Source organism: Mirounga angustirostris, unplaced genomic scaffold (assembly GCF_029215605.1).
Source record: "Mirounga angustirostris isolate CCGP_5_RB_7025 unplaced genomic scaffold, mMirAng1.0.hap1 SCAF_10, whole genome shotgun sequence".
NCBI lineage: Eukaryota > Metazoa > Chordata > Mammalia > Carnivora > Phocidae > Mirounga > Mirounga angustirostris.
Window position 1 is genome coordinate 24,313,030 of NW_026991718.1, and position 22,002 is coordinate 24,335,031.

Sequence of the window (22,002 nt, forward strand, 5' to 3'; positions counted from 1 at the left end):
GGATTAAGGAGGGCACGTACTGCATGAGCACTGGGTGTTATACGCAAACAATGAATCATGGAACACTACATCAAAAACTAATGATGTAATGTATGGTGATTATCATAACATAATAATAAAAAAAAAAGGAAGGGAGCTCAGGAACTTTTGATTCACAAAGAAATGGCGGGGGGGGGGGCCGGATAATTTAGCTGTATTGAAGCTATGCATCCCAGATCTAGATGTCCATTATTATTACACTATAAATTTTGTGAGGACAGGAATCCTCTATTTAAAAAAAGAAAAATCACCCCCCCCACCATGCCTTGTTGAATCAATAAATAAAATACATAAACATGCGTGAGTGACTTATGAGTGGCTATGTGTGTGACAAGTGGCTATGTTTATTATTTTTAAGATTTTTTATCCTGTGAATCTTTGTTGAAGGCCAATAGGAGGAAGGTGTAGTGCAGGAAATGAAAAGAGGTTTAATCACAGTCCCCACCATTAAGGAGCTTTAGAGTCTAGTAGGTTAGGGGGCAGATACACCACAGTAGAAAGTGATGAAGAATGAGGGAAACAAAGGCAGAAGAAAAATTATTAAATTTCCTTACTATCTACAGCCTATTGGCAAGTACTTGAAAGAGGCAGAGTGACATTCCTCTAGGGGCGCCTGGGTGGCTCAGTCAGTTAAACGTCTGGCTTCTGCTCAGGTCATGATCCCAGCATCCTGGGATCTGGCCCGGCCCAGCCTGGCATCATCGGGCTCCCTGCTCAGCGGGGAGCCTGCTTCTCTCTCTCCCTCCGCCTGCCGCTCTGCCTACTTGTGTTCTCTCTCTCTGTCAAATAAATTAAAAAAAAAAAAAATCTTAAAAAAAAAGAGGCAGAGTGACATTCCTCTAGGGACTCAACTTCCTCGATATTAAAACTTTGCTAAGGGCAAAGGAAATCTTAGCCCTTCCTCCAGAATCCTATAATAAAAATGTCTTTAGAAATTTCCTTTTTCTCTAAACTCCCTAAGATACTGTTGGCAATCATCCCCCAAGCATATGGCCCACCCATATATGTCTGAAGGGTCTCATGACTAAGGTTTTATTAGATGGTAATAAATGACCTTTTCCTAACAATAGCTAGTCCCCTCAAGGTCCTGGAAACCTTATTTCCAAAATTCCTTAGAGATTTACCCTATCTTTACAAACACCCTCCTCCCCCCCACCTTGTAGGTATATAGTCACCACCCCTCATGACCCCATTGTAGCTCTTTCTGCCCAGGTCCTGTCCCCATGTTTTAATAAAATCACCTTTTTGTACCAAAGACATATCAAGAATTCTTTCTTGGCGGTCGGCTTCGAACCCTAAGGTCTTTCCCACATCAATGAACACTTCGCACAACGGGTGTGATGTAAGGGATGGGGGTACTCAGAGGAGGGGAATTTTCTCTAGGGGTGGGGAAATACTGTGCCTGCTAGGGAGAACCTGGTATGCGCATCAGGAACCTGAGTTCTACAACTGGTTCTACTACTGATTTGCCCGGGGACCTCGGGCTGTAAGTTAGGCTTATAAATTAAATTCCCCAGATTTCTGTTTTCCACTCTGAGAAGGGTCGGCTGGACGATTAGGTTCCCTGGGACAATGCCCTCCTCGGTTTCTTATTGGTGTTGTTTCTCTCCCCTACACCGCCCCGCTCCCCACGAGGCCAGCCGGGGAACTGAGCGCGGCCCCTTTAAGGGAGCCCTCGACCACGGGCGCTGGGGGTGCCCCCGGCTGGGGCGGGGCGCCAGGGACCCGGGCTTCCCACGCAGCCGGGGACGCCGTCGCGTCACGGCGCTCGCAGCCAATCAGGATGGAGCCTGCCGGGACGCATTACTAGGGCGACGGGCCGGACGCCTCCCGCTTCGGGATGAATTAGCGGCGGGTTTTGCTCGGAGATTGTGCCCCCCACGGATTCTCCAGTTCGTCCACGCGACCCCCACGGCGACGCGCGACGTCCTCTGCTGGTCACAGGTGGGAGGCCGGGAACTGTCAAGTGGGGGGTTTAGCGCCGTAAAATGGCGGCGGCGGCCGGGGGATCCCCGAGTTGGTGGAGGGGGAACAGCCCCACGGACTCTTCCCCCAGAGCCACGGGCCTCCCCTGGCCCCGGTAACGGTCACTTGACCAGGAATTGGAGGCCCGACGCAGGTGGCGGCGTCGCCGGCTCAGGTGAGGGGAGGCGCGGGGAAGCGATTCGCAGAGGCAGGCGAAGGCGTTGGGGGCTGCGAGGCCGCGCGGGCCGGCTCGGCGAGTGGGGAGAGGGCGAGGCTGTTGCGGGGTTTGGCGGGCCAGGTGCCCGGTCGGTGGTATAGATTAGTATCAAGACCTTCCTTCTCCAGACCTGGACGGGTCCGGGAGCTGCCTCGCCCGGAACATAGTTCTGTTTCTGCCTCTGTTAATGTGCAAAACATCCCCAAGTGTTTGCCACGTGCGAGGCTTGGACTTGGGCTCTCGAGCCCTGATCTGTGTATCCTTCAGGCTCCAGATGCCTGCCCACAGGTGCCAGAGTGGCAGTGCCACGGAAGGAAAGGTAGTCCCCAGCCGGAAGCTGATGTCAAGTCTGATCGTTAAGGTGTGTCTTAGCTTCTACTTGCTCGCTGAAGACAAAAAATAAAAAGTGCATTTGAGTGCCTTAGAGACGTTTTCCTTCCTTGTACTTAACCTGCTTCAGGTGGGTTCCCTGGAATATTGTCTCTGCCTTCGAAGCTCATTAATTGTATTCGTGTGCACGTGGCTGTAGATAAGGCTGAGGCTTGGGATTCCGTTTAAGTCTAGGGAAGTAATGAAAAGTATGGTGAAGGCCTTTCAGAGATGAAATATTGTCTATTCATGTTGCTTATTTGGGCAAACATATGTCATAAAATATAATTAGTTTTCAGAGTGTCTTAATGATAGTTCTTTTTGCAAAACTGTTGATTTTTGAGAGTAAAAATTATTTTATAAAAGTTATTTTTTAAAAAAGTTTGTTGCCACATTGTACTTTGATGTGACGGATAAGCATAATATCAAGTGACTTTTTATTTGATAGCAGGCTTGATTTTGTGGAGTGCCTTGTTCTGTCATTGAGAAAGCACAGTAGCCCTTTGTGTTTCAGTCATCAGTGGTTCCTGTCTTTGGAGTGCTCACTGTGTGTCAGGCATTGTGAAAGTGAGCCATCTCCTATCTTTTAATCCGATTTGCAAATGGGTTAGTTCATCTGCCCTCACCAGGTGTTTAGGCTGGCTGCTCACCACCAAGAGGAAATAATGGGGGGGGGGGGGGAACCCAAAAGACTTTCTTCCAGACTGCTACCTGGAGATTTGGTCAGTTTGGCCAGGGGCTGGGGTAGGTGGGGTTTCTAGTTTCTACTCAGCCGCTTAAAATATGTTAGGGAAATCATATAACCTCTTTGTCAGTATCTTACCTCTGAAATGGGCAAAGCAATTCTTATCCAAACAATCTCATTGTACTTTTGTGAGAAAAAAAACCAAGACAGTATATATGAAAGGGCTTACAAAGGTGAAAAATACAGGGTTAACAGTTGACTTTTCTTACTATACGGTTACTCAGCCAACGACGTTGTGTGTGCTGACTTAGTCACCTAGCAACTTGGTGAAGTGAGTACTTTCTCATCTTTGTTTTACTGATGAGGAAACTGAGGCACCAAATCAAACAACTGTGGTCTTAACTACCGTGCATACCATCTTCCTATGTCATACAGATTTGTTATGTGTTAAGGGGGGTATATAGGAACACATTTTTCAATGAAGTATCTTGTTTGTGATCCTTTGGTTGTATTGCGTAAGTAATAACCATGTTTCATTCCGTTGGCATCCAGTAGTGATTTATATGGTGATGACTACAGTTACTTTTATTCATTTTACTTTTAATGTCCTCTATTTTATTTTATTTTATTTTATTTTTTAAAGATTTTATTTATTTGACAGAGAGAGATACAGCGAGAGAGGGAACACAAGCAGGGGGAGTGGGAGAGGGAGAAGCAGGCTTCCCGCGGAGCAGGGAGCCCGATGTGGGGCTCGATCCCAGGACCCTGGGATCATGACCTGAGCCGAAGGCAGATGCTTAACAACTGAGCCACCCAGGCGCCCCTAATGCCCTTTATTTTAAAAATTATTTCAAAACAGTTGATTTTCTAACAGGACACACAAATCAATAATTAAGGAAGATTTTAGTTTTTATTAAACGCTCAAAAAAATAACTTGCTGGGTGACTTGAAAGCAAACTTATGGTAGGTTCATTACTTTGATGTATTTGTATAAAGTATTCAAGTCTCTGTAGAAAAAAAGGATATGAATAAAAGTGGCTAGGACATTAATTCTTTTTTTAATGCCTTTTTTTTTTTTTAAAGATTTTATTTATTTATTTGACAGAGAGAGCACAAGTAGGCAGAGAGGCAGGCAGAGGGAGAGGGAGAAGCAGGCTCCTGACATGGAGCTCGATCCCAGGACCCTGGGATCATGACCCGAGCCGAAGGCAGCCGCCTAACGGACTGAGCCACCCAGGCGCCCCTCATTCTTTCTTTGAGCCTTTTTGGAATTGCCCTGCCAAGTCTTTGGTGTGTAAAGATTAATTCCTGACCTTATCCTCCAGGAAATCCAGGGAGAAGTCCCAGGTCAGGAAGTTTGTAGACCAGTGAATGAGACAAACAAGTAAATAACTAATGCAGTCCGAGAAGGTTTCAGATATAGTTGTGGTGGGTACAGAGAGCTGTGGGAACACATACAAGGGAACAGTTGGTTTTGTTGGGGTGGCCCTAGCCAAGATAGGAAGGGAGCTGACTGCAGGGTAAAGGAGAAAGTGCTTCCAGCCAAAGAAGTTAGCAGTAGAGAGGACGAGTGAGACTGCATGGGTGTCCAGGGATCAGACCAGAGTTTTGCAGAAGTTGCTGAGAGAGAATACAGGAAAGATTGTGAATTCTCAGCTGAGAGAGTGACTTTATCTTGTGGGCAGTGGGACCTGTAGAAAGATCTTAATCAAATGAGTAATACAATCAACTTTATGTTCTGGAGAGAGATGACTAGTGACAGGGTGAAAGAATGTAAGGAGACTAGTTAAGGACAGTGTCCATACTCCAAACAAGAGGTGGTGAGAGAGTGAACCAGGGCATTCACTAGCAGAGCAGAGTTCAGAGTCCACCACACACATTTTGAAAGGAGAATGGAAGATTGATTAAGTGTGAAGAATAATAGGGTGGGAGAGGGGAACACTTGGTAAGCAAGTAAAGAATCACGTGGTTTTTTTGTTTTGTTTTTTGGGAACAATATGGCTACAGATTGGAGATACTGTTAATTTAAGAAAAGGATAGAGTAGAAAGTTCTTTGTTACTGGGTTTCGGGAGAATTGTAAACCCTTTGAGGTTGTTGGGTCAATAAGATTTAATAGAACCAGGCTTATACCTTCCTGTAGGCTTCTGGTTTCGAAGACTACAGAAAACTCAATTATATTGTACAAGTCAGCAGGGTCTAGTGAAAAGGTGGCTCCACTGGAGCAAAGCCGCTCAAAAGGAGTGGGAAGAATCATCTAATGTATGTTGGGGTAAAATGCTAGAATGACAGCTATTAGAGAATTTTTTCATTTGTTTTTACATTAGGTTTTTAACATACTTGTACGGAAGTCCATTATAGTATGGAAGTAATCAAATAAATTCTCTAGTTGTAAAACTGATCTCCACTCAAACATTCAGAACACTAGAGTTGTCTAGCATCTGACAACATAACATGAATGAACCCATTCTAAATTGCAAGGTGAAACTGGAAACCTTGCAAAGATGCAGGATTTCATGTGTTCAGAGCAAGGTTGAGAACTGTTCAAACCATAAGCACAAGTCAAAGAACTAGTACTCTAGTACTACTAGAGTAAATTTCTTAAAAAGGACTCTGAAAGCAATGACCGTAACAGTGATTGATAAATTTGATGTCAGTCTTCATTAAAATTGAGAACGTCTCCCCATCTAAAGATACCATTAAGAAAATGAATGGCAGAATACAGACTAGAAGAAGAAATTTGCAATTCATATATCTGACCAAGGACTCCTACCCAGAATATATGTGTGTATATGTTTGTATAAAATTAATAAGAAAAACAATTTAAAATATGTACAGAAGTTCTGGACACTTTCTACTAGAGGATCTCTGAATGGTCTGTACGCATATAAAAAGGTGTTCAACATTTTTAGTCCCAGATGGAGACTCCCAATGGAGAAATGGAAATTAAAACAGTGAGCTACTACTACACACCTTCCAGAATGGCTAAAATTAAAAAGATTGTTAATGCCAATATTGTGGAACAACTGAATCTCATATATGTTGGTGGGAATGTACAACCATTTTGGAAAACTGGCTGTGTCTAATCTTACCCATAATCCATCAATTCCATTCCTAGATATATACCTGAGGGGAAGGGATGTATATGTCTACCAACAAAAAAAAAAAGGTAAAAGAATGTTCATATAACCTTTATTCATAATAACTAAAATTTAGATAAAACCTGAGGTACATTAGCAGCAGAATGGATGAGTAAATTGTGGTATATTTATAAAAGGAAACATTACAAAAGCAGTTAAAGAATGAACTGCTGATATATCCACATGGATGGGTTTCGTAGACATAATGAGCCAGACAAAAGATTGCATACCATATGATTCCATTTAAATGAAGTCCAAAAATAGGGTACAAGTATTTCCTGGTGATAGAAGTCAGAATGGTGGTGCGTTCAGGAACCTTCTGGAGTGTTGGAAATGTCCCGTATGTTGAGTTGGGCGGTGGTTATTTGGGTGTATGTATATGTAAAAATTCAAGTTGCACACCTAATATTTATGCACTTTTGTTATACTTTAAAGGGGTGCTAGTGAGAATTTGGCGATGTTAGACCAATTAACTTTTGTTGAGGAAACCCAGCAGGAATGATGATGAAAGAGATGCTTTATAAGAATTTAAAAAAGAGCATGAGAGGCTTCAGAGGAATAAATGATGAAACCTAGAATTTTTCTTTTGTTATAATTGTCTTGCAAAAGGCAAATGTGAAATCAAGGTTCTCATATTATTACTGTTTTACAGTTTGGCCGTAAAGTTATGTCCCAATTCTTTGTTAATTCCTTGTCCTGAGAATTGGTGCATAGTTGCAAGTGTAACCTAAATCTTAGTTAGTATCAGATACATAATGAAAATAAATTGATTTATATTGTGTTTCATTTTGGGGGGAGAAATTCTAACCCAGTCTCTTTTTCATCATTGTGTAATGTCCCTGTTTAAGAGAAATCACTGTGTGGTTTTTTCTATTCTGTGCTAATTGCTCTTGGATTAGGAGGACTACTGTGATCCCTTTGGCTGCAGGGTTTTGGATTTAACAGTGGAGCTGAGGAAAGCCCGTGGTGAGTTCCCTGTAGCTGTGGGGTAAGCTCACAAAAGGCCTTGGTGAACTGATTTGACAGAAAGTGTTCATTGCACCTTTACCCAGTCCTCTCTTTCTGGCAGTGGGAACATGAGGATCCTACTGTGATAACCCCAGAGGCAAATGAAAGGGCTGTCTGAGGGGCACCATCAGTGAAAGCTGACCAGGGGTGATTAACCACTTTATCGGCAGTCTTGCACAGTTGAGGTTTCTGAAAACTGAAATTGTTCACTTCCTCACAGGAAGTAGATTGTTGCTCTGGGGACAGTAAAGGGAAGGCTTATGCTACCCATAGTTTTCCAATTCAAATAAGAGCTCACTTCCACCTTATGTTTTAAGTGTATAGTTAATCCCCTTGGGAGAATGCATGAAGCAGGAATTTTGAGTGTTGGTGAGCTGCTATCTACAGGTGTCACAAAGCAAATGACTACGGAAGTTAGGAATAAAAGAATGAGGAGGAGGAGAAGTGAGTGGTGGCAGCCATTCGTAGGGTTCTGTGTGACCCGGAGTGTGGAGGGAAAAGGGTGTTTTTAGCTCAGACAGCAACTCTTTCCCCACAGGAATGTTTAGGTACCTTGGGGAAGCCAGCTTTGTCTGTGGCTCTTATTTCTGCCGTCCTGTTGTTGTTTTAATACAGATATTTTCTTAGAATTGTGTTTTCTTTTTACTGTGTAGCCTTTAAATAAAAAATTGCCTGTGTGGGCTTACAGAGGAAAATGATAGTAACTAGGAGCGGCTTGAACACCAAAATTTTATTTACTTACCCTGAACATTTTTGGACACTTACCATGAACTTGGTGAGGGGGACAGAGTTGAATAAGACATGATTCCTGTCCTTGAGTTTACTATCTAGAGGGGGGATAAATCAGGGCCTCCTGTACAAAGATCACTGAGATTCTGTCACCTCTTGTCACCTCTAGGTTTTCTATGATGAAAGGTGAGCATGACAGCTCTGAAACATGAGGTGCATAGGCAGTCATGGTGACAGTCTCTTCTAGTAGCTATTAATAGTAATAGTAACAGTTAATATTTGTTGAGTGCTTACTACATACTGGGTTAAGTTCCAAGTGTGTTAAGTTTGCAAATTCCTTTAATTCTCCTATGAGGTAAATACTATTACAATCTTCATTTTACCTTTGAGGAAACTGAGGCCCAGAAAGATTAAGTAACAATGGGTTTGAACTTAAGCAGTCTAGTTCCAGAGTCTGCTGTAATGCCTGTTTTAATTCATTTTAAATTTAAAATAATAAAAAATTTAAACTTAAAAAACTTAAAGCCACTCTACTTATGTGGCTTTAAGTGTAAGAGATTATTATTTGAATAAGAGTATGCTTTGTATTACAAGTTATGCTCAAAGTTTCTGAATATCCGTGTTGAACATAATTTACTGTAGCTGCTTAGGGTGATTCTCTCTATAATGTGGGAGTTTTTTCTTTTTTAGAGAGGGGAAGAAGGGGTGGGAGGGGCAGAAGGAGAGAGAGAATCTTCAGCGGGCTCCATGCCCATTGAGGAGCCCCATGTGGGGTTCAATCTTATGACCCTGACATGACCTGAGCCAAAATCAAGAGTCAGGCACTTAACTTGACTGAGCCACCCAGGTGCCCCTATGATGTTGGAGTTTTTTTTTTTTTTTTTAAAGATTTTATTTATTTGCGAGAGAGAGAATGAGAGACAGAGAGCACGAGAGGGAGGAGGGTCAGAGGGAGAAGCAGACTCCCCGCCGAGCAGGGAGCCCGATGCGGGACTCGATCCTGGGACTCCAGGATCATGACCTGAGCTGAAGGCAGTCGCTTAACCAACTGAGCCACCCAGGCGCCCTATGATGTAGGAGTTTTAAACGAGACAGCCTTTTGCCCTTTTCTCCTTTCCTGTGTTGCGATTGTTTTGGCACTCTTAATACTCCTGCATGTGTCATTATATCATTCTGAAATTCGGTAAAATGTATTACTGGTTTTTATTGTTTGTGTTATAAACATACACATAATGATATTTTATGATGTAGTATTCAAACTGGAGAGTTTGTGAATTACTGGAGTAACATACTTTTAATGTGAATAACTATAAATTTAAGCTTGTATTTTCAGCATGGCTGTTAATTAGGACCAATTGATTAAATTAAAGGGAGAATTATGTTTGCTTTGTTTTCTGTGAGAATGGAAGAGAAGTGTAGAAGCAGGACTGAAATAATCTAGAGTAGTCTAGGGGGTGCTAGAGTAACCTTATTTTGCTTAGTTTATTTATAGTTGTAATGAAACCAGCTCAATTTACCTTCTCTTTCCTTCTGAGAAGAAATACCTTAGAAGTTAGAGTTAATCAAGATTGAATCTTTCCTAGAACTACTGTTATAAATAGTTCTTGTGTATTGAGTGGGCTAATCTTCAGGGAACTCAGTCTACATTGGACATAATTGTTCCCAAAGCTATATTTATTTCTCTTTTTATTTCAGATTTCTTTACCTCTCAAAATTAGGGGTGTTAATATTCTTATTTTGAATTAAGAACTCTAAAATATTTGTATCTGGTTTTCTTTTGCAATTGCAATTCAGACTTCTCAAGGGTCTTTTCCATACGTATTTGTTAATTCTTTATATTCCTAGGAGATGGGTATTTATATGTTTCTTGTGGCTGCTGTAACAATGACCACAAACTTGGTGGCTTAATACAGCAGCAATTTGTATTTTCACAGTTCTGGTGGCCAGAGGTCTGAGATCAGAATCAGTGGCTGAGGTCAAAGTGTGGGAGGACCGTGCCGCTTCCAGAGGCTCCAGGGGAGAATATGTTCCTTGCCTCTTCTAGCTTCTGGGTGACTGCCTTCATTTCTTGGTGTGGCCACATCACTCCAGTCCTTGTGTCTGTGGCCACATTGCCTTTTCCTCTTCTGTCTGTGGTCAGATCTTCCTCCGCCTTTTTTTTAAGACTGTTTGTTTTGAGGTAATTGTAGAGCTACTTGAAGTTGTAAGAAATAGTACAAAAGGAACCCATGTACCTTTTACCCAGTTCCCCCCAATGGTAACATCTTGCAAAACTAGTACAGTATTACAACCAGAATACTGACATTGATACAGCCAGGATTCAGAACAATTTCCCCATATGGGTTTCTTCCTTATGTGGTCCTTTGATAGCCACACACCCCCTTCTCTGACAACCACTAATGTGTTCTCCATTTCTAGAATTTTGCCATTGTGAGAATGTTACGTAAGTGGAATTATACAGTGTGTAACCTTTGGGGATTGTCTTTTTCCACTTCGTATAATTCCCTAGAGGTTCATTCAGGTTGTTGCAAGTATCAATAGTTTGTTCTTTTTTCTTGCTTGGTATTCCTTATGATCCTTAGTATTTGGTGTGGATGTATCCTTTGAAGGACATGTTAGGTGATTTCTAGTGTTTGGCTGTTTAAATAAAGCTGTTAAGAACATTTTGAGTACAGGTTTTTGTGTGAACTTAAGTTTTCATTTGACTGGGATAAATGCTCAGGAGTGCAGTTGCTGGGTCATATCGTGGTTATATAGACAAATGAGTTTATTTCTGAACCCCCAATTCTATTGATTTGATCTATGTGTCTGTCTTTATGCTAGTGCCACACTGTCTTAATTACAGTTGCTTTGTGGTTAAGTTTTGAAATCAGAAGTGTGAGTCCTCCTACTTTGTTCTTTTTCAAGTTTGTGTTGACTATTCTAGGTTCGCCAGCAAATCCATATGAATTTTAGAATCAGCTTGTCAATTTCTACAAAGAATTCAGCCGTGGATTTGGTAGTGGTTTTTGATATGTTCATTGAGTTGTAGAACCATAACCACAATTAATCTTAGAACATTTTCATCACCTCAAAAAGAAGCCCTCTGTTCATTAGGAGTGACACTCCCCTTTCCCCCAACCTTGGCCCTAGACAAGTTCTAATCTACTTTCTGTCTTTATATATTTGCCTATTCTGGACATTTCTTATAAGTGGAATCATACAGTATGTGGTCTTTTGTGATTGGCTTCTTTAATTCAACATGTCCTCAGGGTTCATCCATGTTGTAGCATGTATCAGTGTGTCATTCCTTAGGGCTGAATCATGAGGTATTCCATTGTATGGATAGGCTAATAGGCCCCATTTTATCTATCCATTGATCAGTTGATGAACACTTCTTAGCTGTTATGAATAATGCTGCTATGATCATTCAAGTACAAGTTTTTGTGTAGATATATGTTTTAATTTTTCTTTGCTATATACTTAGGAGTTAAATTTCTGGGTCATATGGTAAACATGTTTAATCTTTTTTTAAAAAAAATTAATTTCAGTTTAGTTAACATATAGTGTGTTATTAATTTCAGGGGTAGAATTTAGTGATTCATCAGTTGCATATAACACCCAGTGCTCCTTACTGCAAGTGCCCTCCTTAATGCCCATAACCCAGTTACCCCATTTCCCCCACCCACCCTCCTGCAACCCTGGGTTTGTTCCCTATAGTTAAGAGTCTCTTAGGGTTTGCCTCCCTCTCTATTTTCATCTTATTTTATTCTTTTGAGGATCTGCTAGACTCTTCCAGGCTGTACCATTTTACAATCCCATCAGCAGTATGTGAGTGTTCCCATTTCTCTACAGCCTCACCAACACTTATTATTATCTGTCTTTTTGATTATAGGGACATTCTAGGGAAGTTATATTATAACATCCTAGTGGGTGTGAGGTGATGGCTCATTGTGGTTTTGATTTGCATGTGCCTGATGGCAAATGATTATCTTTTCATGTGCTTATTAGTCATTTTGTATATTTTCCTTGGAGAAATGTCTGTTCAGATCCTTTGCCCATTTTTTAAATTGGTTTGCCTTTTCACTACTGAGTAGTAGAAGTTCTTTAATATTTTAGATCCAAGCCCTATATATATATATGTATATATATATATATATGATAAATTACAAAAATTTGTTTTTGGGTAGGTTGCCTTTTCACTTGAAATGGAGTTGCTTTTTAAAATGTTTATCTTGTGTCTTCAACTTTGCTGAACTCATTTATTAGTTCTGGGAGGTTTTTAAAGTAGCTTTCTTGGGATTTTCTGTGGAAACCATCATGTCGTCTGCAAATAGGGACAATTTTATTTCTTCCTTATGTGTGGCCTTTGTTTCCTTTTCCTGCTTCCTTGCATTGACTAGGACTTCCAGTACTATGGTGAATTAGAGTGGTGAGAGTGGACATCCCTGCCTTGTTCCCAGTAATAGGGATTATGCAGTTTGTCTTCTGTCATTAGTGTAGTGATGTTTACTGTAGGTTTTTTGTAGATGCTCAATACCCAGTTGAGGAAGTTCTCCTTTATTCCATTTTTTTTCTGAGAGTTTCTCTCATGAACAGGTATTGAATTTTATCAGTTGATTTTTCGGTATAGATTAGTATGGCCATGTGGATTTTTTTTTTTTTTTCAGTTTGTTAGTATTGTGGATTAGATTGATTCTTGAATATTGAACTAACCATGCATCTCTGATTAAATTCAACTTTTTGTGTACTGCTGAATTCTATTTGCTAATACATTGTTAAGGATTTTTGTGTCTATATTCATGTATTGGTCTGTAGTTTCATTTTTTTGTACTTTTTCTGTTTTTTTTTAAAGATTTTATTTATTTGCGAGAGAGAGAATGAGAGACAGAGAGCATGAGAGGGAGGAGGGTCAGAGGGAGAAGCAGACTCCCTGATGAGCAGGGAGCCCGATGCGGGACTCCATCCCAGGACTCCAGGATCATGACCTGAGCTGAAGGCAGTCGCTTAACCAACTGAGCCACCCAGGCGCCCCTTTTTCTGGTTTTTGTATCAAGGTAATACTAGCTTCGTAAATGGAATTGGAAAATACTCCCTATTCTTGTGTTTTCTGGAAGTGATTGTGTTAATTCCTCTTTAAAAATTTGTTATAATTCTCTGATGAAATAATCTGGGCCAGGAGATTTCTTTTTCTGGAGGTTTTTAATTATGAGTTCAATTTCCTTAATAGTTACAGGGCTATTCAAATGATCTATTTCATTTTGGGTGAATTGTATGCTTTCCAGAAATCTGTCCATTGACACACAAAGTGGGACTCCTCATTGCTGCTGACAGAGGTGGGCATTTCAGCTCCCTTCTAGGCCTCCCCTGAATACTACTCTGCATCCTTAACTATCTTTCCTCCTCCCCCCACCCCTTCCATCGGCCTCTGCAGACACTGCTGGGAGGGGATGGCCTTCCTACCTGGAAGGGTGGTGAAAGTCCTGCTTCTCTACCAGGCCTTGCCTCATACCACCCCCAAGGGGATGGGAAGGAGTGCCTTGTAACTGTCATGGGAATATACGTCCACGCTCTCTAGATGCCCTCCATAGACACTGTGTGGCTGGGGAAGGGAGTCTTTAAACCCACCTGGCAGGGAAGAAAGTCCAGCCTTTGATACCATCCCTGCAGGGGTCAGGGGTTGGGTAAGGGAAGGACAGTCATGTTGAGACCTGACATTACAGCCTGGTGAGAGTGAAAGTTTAGGCTCCCTACCTGCCCTGTGCTGGGATGATCCACAGTTTTGTCCATGATTTTTGGCTGGAGTCTAGTAGTTATTGTCTAAAAGTTTTCTGTTTTGCTGTGCTGCTCTTTTCTTGGTCCTTTGAAAGAGCAGAGACTTTTTTGTCTAACCCCCTTTGGCATTTCTGGATAACTGGCTTCTTCATCTCCACATCCATATGAGGCAAAAGGAAAACCGAGGGGACTCAGCACCCTGTTGTTCCATGCGTTCCAGGTCCCCAACTGGCTTTCCTTCTTCTCTCCACCTTCAGAGTTTTCTTCTGTTTGTCTTCTATATGATGTCCAGGATTTTTAGTTGCACTTAGCTGGAATAGTAGGGGTAGTACATCTAATTGATTTTACTAGAGGTAGAAGTTGGACTGGGATTGGTTTTTTTATGGGAGAAAATATAGGGTGGAAATTAAGATACATTAATTGGCCAGTAAGATACTTAAGTTAATTTTAGGTCAGTTATTTGGAAGTGACAGTTTAACTTGGTCTTTATTTCTCCAGTGAGAAAAATTTTGTGTCATTGTTCAGTAAAACCAAACCCCCATTAGTTCTAGATCTTTTTTTTTAAGATTTTTGTTTATTTGTCAGAGAGGGATACAGCGAGAGAGGGAACACAAGCAGGGGGAGTGGGGGAGGAGAAGCAGCTCCCCGCTCAGCGGGGAGCAGGACTTTGGACTGGGTCCCAGGACCTTGGGATCACGACCCAACCCGAAGGCAGATGCTTAACTGACTGAGCCACCCAGGCGTCCCTCTAGATCTTTTAAGAAGCTTGACAATACAGTGAATTATTTCTGTATTTATATATACAAATATATATATATATATAAATTTATAATTTCATAGTGAATCTAAATTTCTGGCTTAGTATGTGAAAGAGAAAAATATATTTTTGTGAAAAATTAGTTTTCTGGAGAAGCCTCAGTTTTTCTAGAGGCTGTCAAGAGATCTTGAAGCTGTGTATTCTCTTCTAAAAGGAGAGATAGGCATTATGCATAGTGGTTAAGAGCTATGTAAGAAAAATCTTCGAAAGTCTTTGAGTAACCAAAAGGATTACTGGGGGTCTTCTTTGGAAATGAGGTGATATCTAGAGCACTTTTCCCGTAGATCTAATCTATGTGGTCTGTAGCTTTTATTGTTTTTCATTTATTTTTTTACAACTTCGAGAATTGTGAATAATTGACAGCAATGCAAGTTATTATTCTTGTCCTTAGACATGCAAATTAACTTTTTTTGATTGGTAATATAATTGATTTCTCTTCCTCTTTTTTGGAAGAAGCAGTTTTGGATCTGTGAAGCAAAATTTTTTCACTATTTCTGATTGCCTGTATGTTTGTGCTCTTTGGAGTTGCTTTTGAACCAAAATGAAACATCTTATTTGTTCTTAATTAATGAGTTAAATAAAATCATAGGTGTTCATTTTATATTTGTATAGAAGACACAGTGTTATGTTTTTGTTTGTTTAAATTATCCATTAACAGCTTGAACTCTGAATTTAGCCTGCTGGGCTTGAATCCCATGGTAGCACTTACTGTCATGGTGACTTGGAGCAGGGGATTTTATTTTTTAACCTGTCTACCCACTGTAAAGAGGGGTCATGGTGCTGTTTTTTTTGCTATGGTTGGGAGGTGTGAGGGTTAAAAGAGATGTTGCAAGTAACACACTTCTCGCAGTACCTCCCACATCTTCAGAACTCTGCTTTTTGTTGTTAGAAGGCTGTGGACAACTAGTTTTACTTCCCTTGGACTTAATTTCTTTTTTTTAAAAAAACTATTTACTTGAGAGGGAGAGAGAGAGAGTGCGTGTGCGCTCGTGCATAAGCAAGGGGAAAAGCAGAGAGGGAGGGAGAAAGAATCCCAAACAGACCCTGCACCTAGAGCAGAGCCCAATATAGGGCTTGATCCCAGGACCCCCAGATCATAACCTGAGCTGAAACCAAGAGTTGGATGCCTGACTGTGCCACCCGGGCTCCCCTGAGACTTAATTTCTTAATTTGTAACAAAAAATGAAGGGACTTTTTACTTGGTTGTTAGGTCATAGATTTCACTGGCAATAATTGGAAAGAACGCAACAAAGCAACTGGAAATTGTTGCTTTTGGAGGTGAGGATACTTTTTAACATGCAAGTGACCTTGCTGCTCTGAGAAAGGGAAATGTACAGTTTGATCTGGTGAGCAATTAGAACAGTGGCCTGGTAATTCAATTCAGTAAACATTGAGGAGACCCTGTTCTGCCTTCCTTTGTACTAGGAAGAAGCATTAGGGCTGGAAATGTGGCTTAACAAGGTAACAGAAATATTATCCTTTTGTCTTAAAAAAATGTGGAGGATGGATCCTGATAGATGGAAGGCTAAATTTAGAGCTTAGCACCTTGATGGATGTGGGCATGCTCGCCTGGGACTAGAGCTGGAAAGGGCTGAATTTTGCTTAACCTAGGGATAACTATTTGGAGTTTCAAAGGTAATTTTTGGGTGAGTAGGGACACCAGATGTTTGAAGAAGAGAGAAGAGCTTTCAGATGGCTCAAGGCTATCTCTTATTGAAATTGACCGTTCCCTCTGACCCTCAGTGTTTACAAATGTTTTACTTGAGAATTTTTTGGGTTTTGGGGTTTCAGATGTTGGGAACAGGGTAGACTTGGTGAATTGGTTGAGTTAAAAGAGGGGATCTTCAGAGACTAAGAGAATTTAAGCCCCTCAGAAATTAACAGTGGTTTGGGGGAAGACCTTGGTTTTCTGTAGGTTACATAATTGGAGCAAGTTGGGGGATAGTTCAAGCCAAGGGCATCCTCAGCTACTCTTAGCTTAGGATAATGAAAATAAGCCTCAATGCAAATTGCCTAGCTTGTGAACAAGGAGTTTATACATAGGAAGATAACTATAGTTATAATTGGTTTACACATTATAATGGAATTAAGTACTACTATAAACAAAAGTAACAGTCTGCCTAATGCAAACATATTTTAAAGTTTTATGCAAAATAAAATGGTCCTTGTAGTTTGGCTTTTGACTCAGAATCCAAGAAGTGGGGAGAGTGTGTCATGCCTGCTTTCTTTATTTAGGAAGGTCTAGCTATCTTTGGAACTTGAATATACCCAATGTTATGGAGTGTGGGGAGGGGAGCTGTCTCTTACCCCATTCCTTCTGGAGGTTGGGATCTAGGCTTAGATTTTGCCCTCACTGCCCATATTCTGGCTGTGGGTGTTGCTCTGTGGGAAAAACCAAAGCTCCGAGAACCTGGAGGATTGTAACATTGCTGCCTCCCTTTCTGTCTGGAGCTTTTGGACATGGGACACATTGGGCTTTTACTGCACTCTTCTGGCATTCCCATCCTTATTTAGCACTGTACCCAGCACAGTCCTCCCGGATTCCTGAGTCAATACGCCTGTTCATTAATCTCGTCAGTACTGGAATATCTCCCTTCCATAGGGCCATTTTAACCTTTTGACACCATGAATCATCTGACTAGCCCCAGTATGCTGTTCCCAAACTCTGCTTTCCCTTTCTTCTCCCATTTGTCACCCTCACTGGCTGAAAGACAGTTCGGACTCTCTTCTGGGATGCTGGCAACAAGAGGATGAGATGATATGTATGGTGTCTGTCAGGATCCGATGGGGGCCCCCACATGTGGGGCAATGATTGGGTGGGGGCTGGTGGCACGGGCAGTGAAAGGATTCACCCAAGACAGAACAAAGGAGATAGAAGTTTACTGAATACATCCCGAGGGAGCAGTGGGCAGGACAGCAGAGAGGCTGTCTGCCACTAGGTGGTGGCTGGGGGCTGTTTCCAACCAGGGAAGGTGAGGAGGTATGGGGACTTAACAGAAATTTCGCTTTTTTGGTAATCATCTGGTTGTAAGTAGCCCTCGGTTAGTTAGGGTTTATGGATATTCTGAGGTGGGTCCTTGATGGGCCCATCTGTATTCAGCCAGGGGGTCACTGTGGGCCATTTTGCCTTGTTCAAGTTTCTGTTGCTCAAGCCTGTTGTGTAAAAGCAGCCTCTACAATATGTACATTGTGGGGAAGAATAAATTGTGATCCTTTGAACTCTGGGCCATTAACATGGCAGTTCTAGGTATTGAATGTACTTTCTAAAAGCTGGACTGTAAAAGCTTTGAGTAAGTCTGTGTAATGGTGTCCGTGTTTATCCTGCTTCATGTATCTGAACAGAAAGCTTTTCTGAATTGATTGTAGTTGTTCTGCTTATGTTGTGTTGTTGAAATGTACTATGGTTGTTCCATAAACTTTTCTTTGAAAAAAATAAACCCTTCTGTGAGATGCATGGTAAGTTTCCAGTTGATAGGTAATGGTCCTTTTCTGTCAAAGAACAAGACCAGCATTTCTGTTTGGTATTTGGTCATGTGATTCTTTTTGAATCTTTATGTTAGAAATGAAGTACCATTTTTGAGTCCAAAATATTAAATGGAATATGTTCTAGAGTTCAGCCCCTACCTTTTCTGCTGAGTGCAGTAACTTGCTTTTATTTGGCTCCTCTAGATGGTTATGTGACACCACTAGCAGGTATCCTCCCTTGAGTAGTGAGGGCCTCCTTTGGAGGGTGAGTAGGGAATCTTACCTGTGTGGATAACTCTGAAAACTGATTCAGCCGTGTTTTCCTCTGTCTCTAGGCAGACGTTCATCTGTCTGTGTCCATTCGAAATCACTGGTTGTTGCCTTCAGTCTCAACTTGGCTAACACTAAATTCATCCTCAATCCCATCCTCAGTTCCATGCTGGATCTGTCTTTTTCTGTCTATTTAGTCGTCCAGGCTTAAATCATTATACGCAATTTGACCCCAGCCCCGCCCCCCTTTTTTTCTATTGCTTCTTTTGTAATGCTTTTGATGTTCCCCCCTTCTCATCTTTATCCTTGCATTATTTTAAGTTTTTTAAATTATTTTTAAATTTATTTTTAATTTTTTTATTGTTATGTTAATCCCCATACATTACATCATTAGTTTTAGATGTAGTGTTCCATGATTCATCGTTTGTGCATAACACCCAGTGCTCCATGCAGAACGTGCCCTCCTCAATACCCATCACCAGGCTAACCCATCCTCCCACCCCCCTCCCCTCTAGAACCCTCAGTTTGTTCTTCAGAGTCCATCATCTCTCATGGTTCGTCTACCCCTCCGATTTCCCCCCCTTCATTTTTCCCCTCCTGCTACCTTCTTTTTTTTTTTCTTAACATATATTGCATTATTTGTTTCAGAGGTACAGATCTGAGATTCAACAGTCTTGCACAATTCACAGCGCTTACCAGAGCACATACCCTCCCCAGTGTCTATCACCCAGTCACCCCATCCCTCCCACTCCACCCCCCACTCCAGCAACCCTCAGTTTGTTTCCTAAGATTAAGAATTCCTCATATCAGTGAGGTCATATGATACATGTCTTTCTCTGTTTGACTTATTTCGCTCAGCATAATACCCTCCAGTTCCATCCACGTCGTTGCAAATGGCAAGATCTCATTCCTTTTGATGGCTGCATAATATTCCATTGTATATATATACCACATCTTCTTTATCCATTCATCTGTCGATGGACATCTTGGCTCTTTCCACAGTTTGGCTATTGTGGACATTGCTGCTATAAACATCGGGGTGCACGTACCCTTTCGGATCCCTACTTTTGTATCTTTGGGGTAAATACCCAGTAGTGTACTTGCTAGATCATATGGTAGCTCAATTTTCAACTTTTTGAGGAACCTCCATACTGTTTTCCAGAGTGGCTGCACCAGCTTGCATTCCCACCAACAGTGTAGGAGGGTTCCCGTTCTCCACATCCCCGCCAACATCTGTCATTTCCTGACTTGTTAATTTTAGCCATTCTGACTGGTGTGAGGTGGTATCTCATTGACGTTTTGATTTGGATTTCCCTGATGCCGAGCGATATTGAACACTTTTTCATGTGTCTGTTGGCCATTTGGATGTCTTCTTTGGAAAAATGTCTGTTCATGTCTTTTGCCCATTTCTTGATTGGATTCTTTGTTCTTTGGGTGTTGAGTTTGATGAGTTCTTTATAGATTTTGGATACTAGCCCTTTATCTGATATGTCATTTGCAAATATTTTCTCCCATTCTGTTGGTTGTCTTTTGGTTTTGTTGACTGTTTCCTTTGCTTTGCAAAAGCTTTTTATCTTGATGAAGTCCCAATAGTTCATTTTTGCCCTTGCTTCTCTTGTCTTTGGCGATGTTTCTAGGAAGAAGTTGCTGCGGCTGAGGTCGAAGAGGTTGCTGCCTGTGTTCTCCTTTAGGATTTTGATGGACTCCTGTCTCACATTGAGGTCTTTCAATCATTTGGAGTCTATTTTTGTGTGTGGTGTAAGGAAATGGTCCAGTTTCATTCTTCTGCATGTGGCTGTCCAATTTTCCCAACACCATTTGTTGAAGAGACTGTCTTTTTTCCATTGGACATTCTTTCCTGCTTTGTCAAAGATTAGTTGACCGTAGAGTTGAGGGTCCATTTCTGGGCTCTGTATTCTGTTCCATTGATCTATGTGTCTGTTTTTGTGCCAGTACCGTACTGTCTTGATGATGACAGCTTTGTAATAGAGTTGGAAGTCTGGAATTGTGATGCCACCAGCTTTGCTTTTCTTTTTCAACATCCTCTGGCTATGCGGGGTCTTTTCTGGTTCCATACAAATTTTAGGATTATTTGTTCCATTTCTTTGAAAAAAGTGGATGGTATTTTGATGGGGATTGCATTGAATGTGTAGATTGCTCTAGGTAGCATTGACATCTTCACAATATTTGTTCTTCCAATCCATGAGCATGGAACGTTTTTCCATTTCTTTGTGTCTTCCTCAATTTCTTTCATGAGTATTTTATAGTTTTCTGAGTACAGATCCTTTGCCTCTTTGGTTAGATTTATTCCTAGGTATCTTATGGTTTTGGGTGCAATTGTAAATCGGATCGACTCCTTAATTTCTCTTTCTTCTGTCTTGTTGTTGGTGTATAGGAATGCCACTGACTTCTGTGCATTGATTTTATATCCTGCCACTTTACTGAATTCCTGTATGAGTTCTAGCAGTTTTGGGGTGGAGCCTTTGGGGTTTTCCACATAAAGTATCATATCATCTGCAAAGAGTGAGAGTTTGACTTCTTCTTTGCCGATTTGGATGCCTTTTATTTCTTTTTGTTGTCTGATTGCTGTGGCTAGGACTTCCAATACTATGTTGAATAGCAGTGGTGATAGTGGACATCCCTGCCGCGTTCCTGACCTTAGGGGGAAAGCTCTCAGTTTTTCCCCATTGAGAATGATATTCGCTGTAGGTTTTTCATAGATGGCTTTTATGATATTAAGGTATGTACCCTCTATGCCTATACTCTGAAGAGTTTTGATCAAGAAAGGATGCTGTACTTTGTCCAATGTTTTTTCTGCATCTATTGAGAGGATCCTATGATTCTTGTTCTTTCTTTTGTTAATGTATCGTATCATGTTGATTGATTTGCGGATGTTGAACCAACCTTGCAGTCCAGGGATAAATCCCACTTGGTCGTGGTGAATAATCCTTTTAATGTACTGTTGGATCCTATTGGCTAGTATTTTGGTGAGAATTTTTGCATCCATGTTCATCAGGGATATTGGTCTGTAATTCTCCTTTTTGGTGGGGTCTTTGGTTTTGGGATCAAGGTAATGCTGGCCTCATAAAATGAGTTTGGAAGTTTTCCTTCCATTTCTATTTTTTGGAACAGTTTCAGAAGAATAGATATTAATTCTTTTTTAAATGCTTGGTAGAATTCCCCCGGGAAGCCATCTGACCCTGGGCTCTTGTTTATTGGGAGATTTTTGATGACTGCTTCAATTTCCTTAGTGGTTATAGGTCTGTTCAGGTTTTCTATTTCTTCCTGGTTCAATTTTGGTAGTTGATACATCTCTAGGAATGCATCCATTTCTTCCAGATGATCTAATTTGCTGCTATAGAGTTGCTCATAATATGTTCTTATAATTGTTTGTATTTCTGTGGTGTTGGTTGTGATCTCTCCTCTTTCATTCATGATTTTGTTGATTTGGGTCATTTCTCTTTTCTTTTTGCTAAGTCTGGCCAGGGGTTTATCAATCTTGTTAATTCTTTCAAAGAACCAGCTCCTAGTTTCGTTGATCTGTTC

General features: G+C 41.1%; 1 protein-coding gene across 13 annotated transcripts in view; it reads left to right on the plus strand.

Annotated features, from left to right (window-relative positions):
- The first annotated feature begins 1,823 nt into the window (after positions 1 to 1,823).
- Positions 1,824 to 22,002, plus strand: part of LCLAT1 (lysocardiolipin acyltransferase 1) — a 233,680-nt gene continuing 213,501 nt past the window's right edge. For 11 of the 13 annotated variants that reach the window (XM_064572069.1, XM_064572065.1, XM_064572066.1 and 8 more), the window contains exon 1: positions 1,824 to 1,983. The gene's annotated coding sequence lies outside the window, so the exon portion shown is untranslated. Of the gene's footprint in view, positions 1,984 to 2,019; positions 2,180 to 12,263; positions 13,187 to 22,002 lie in introns of those variants that run through there. The other 2 variants (XM_045884346.3, XM_064572063.1) reach the window with 2 other exon arrangements.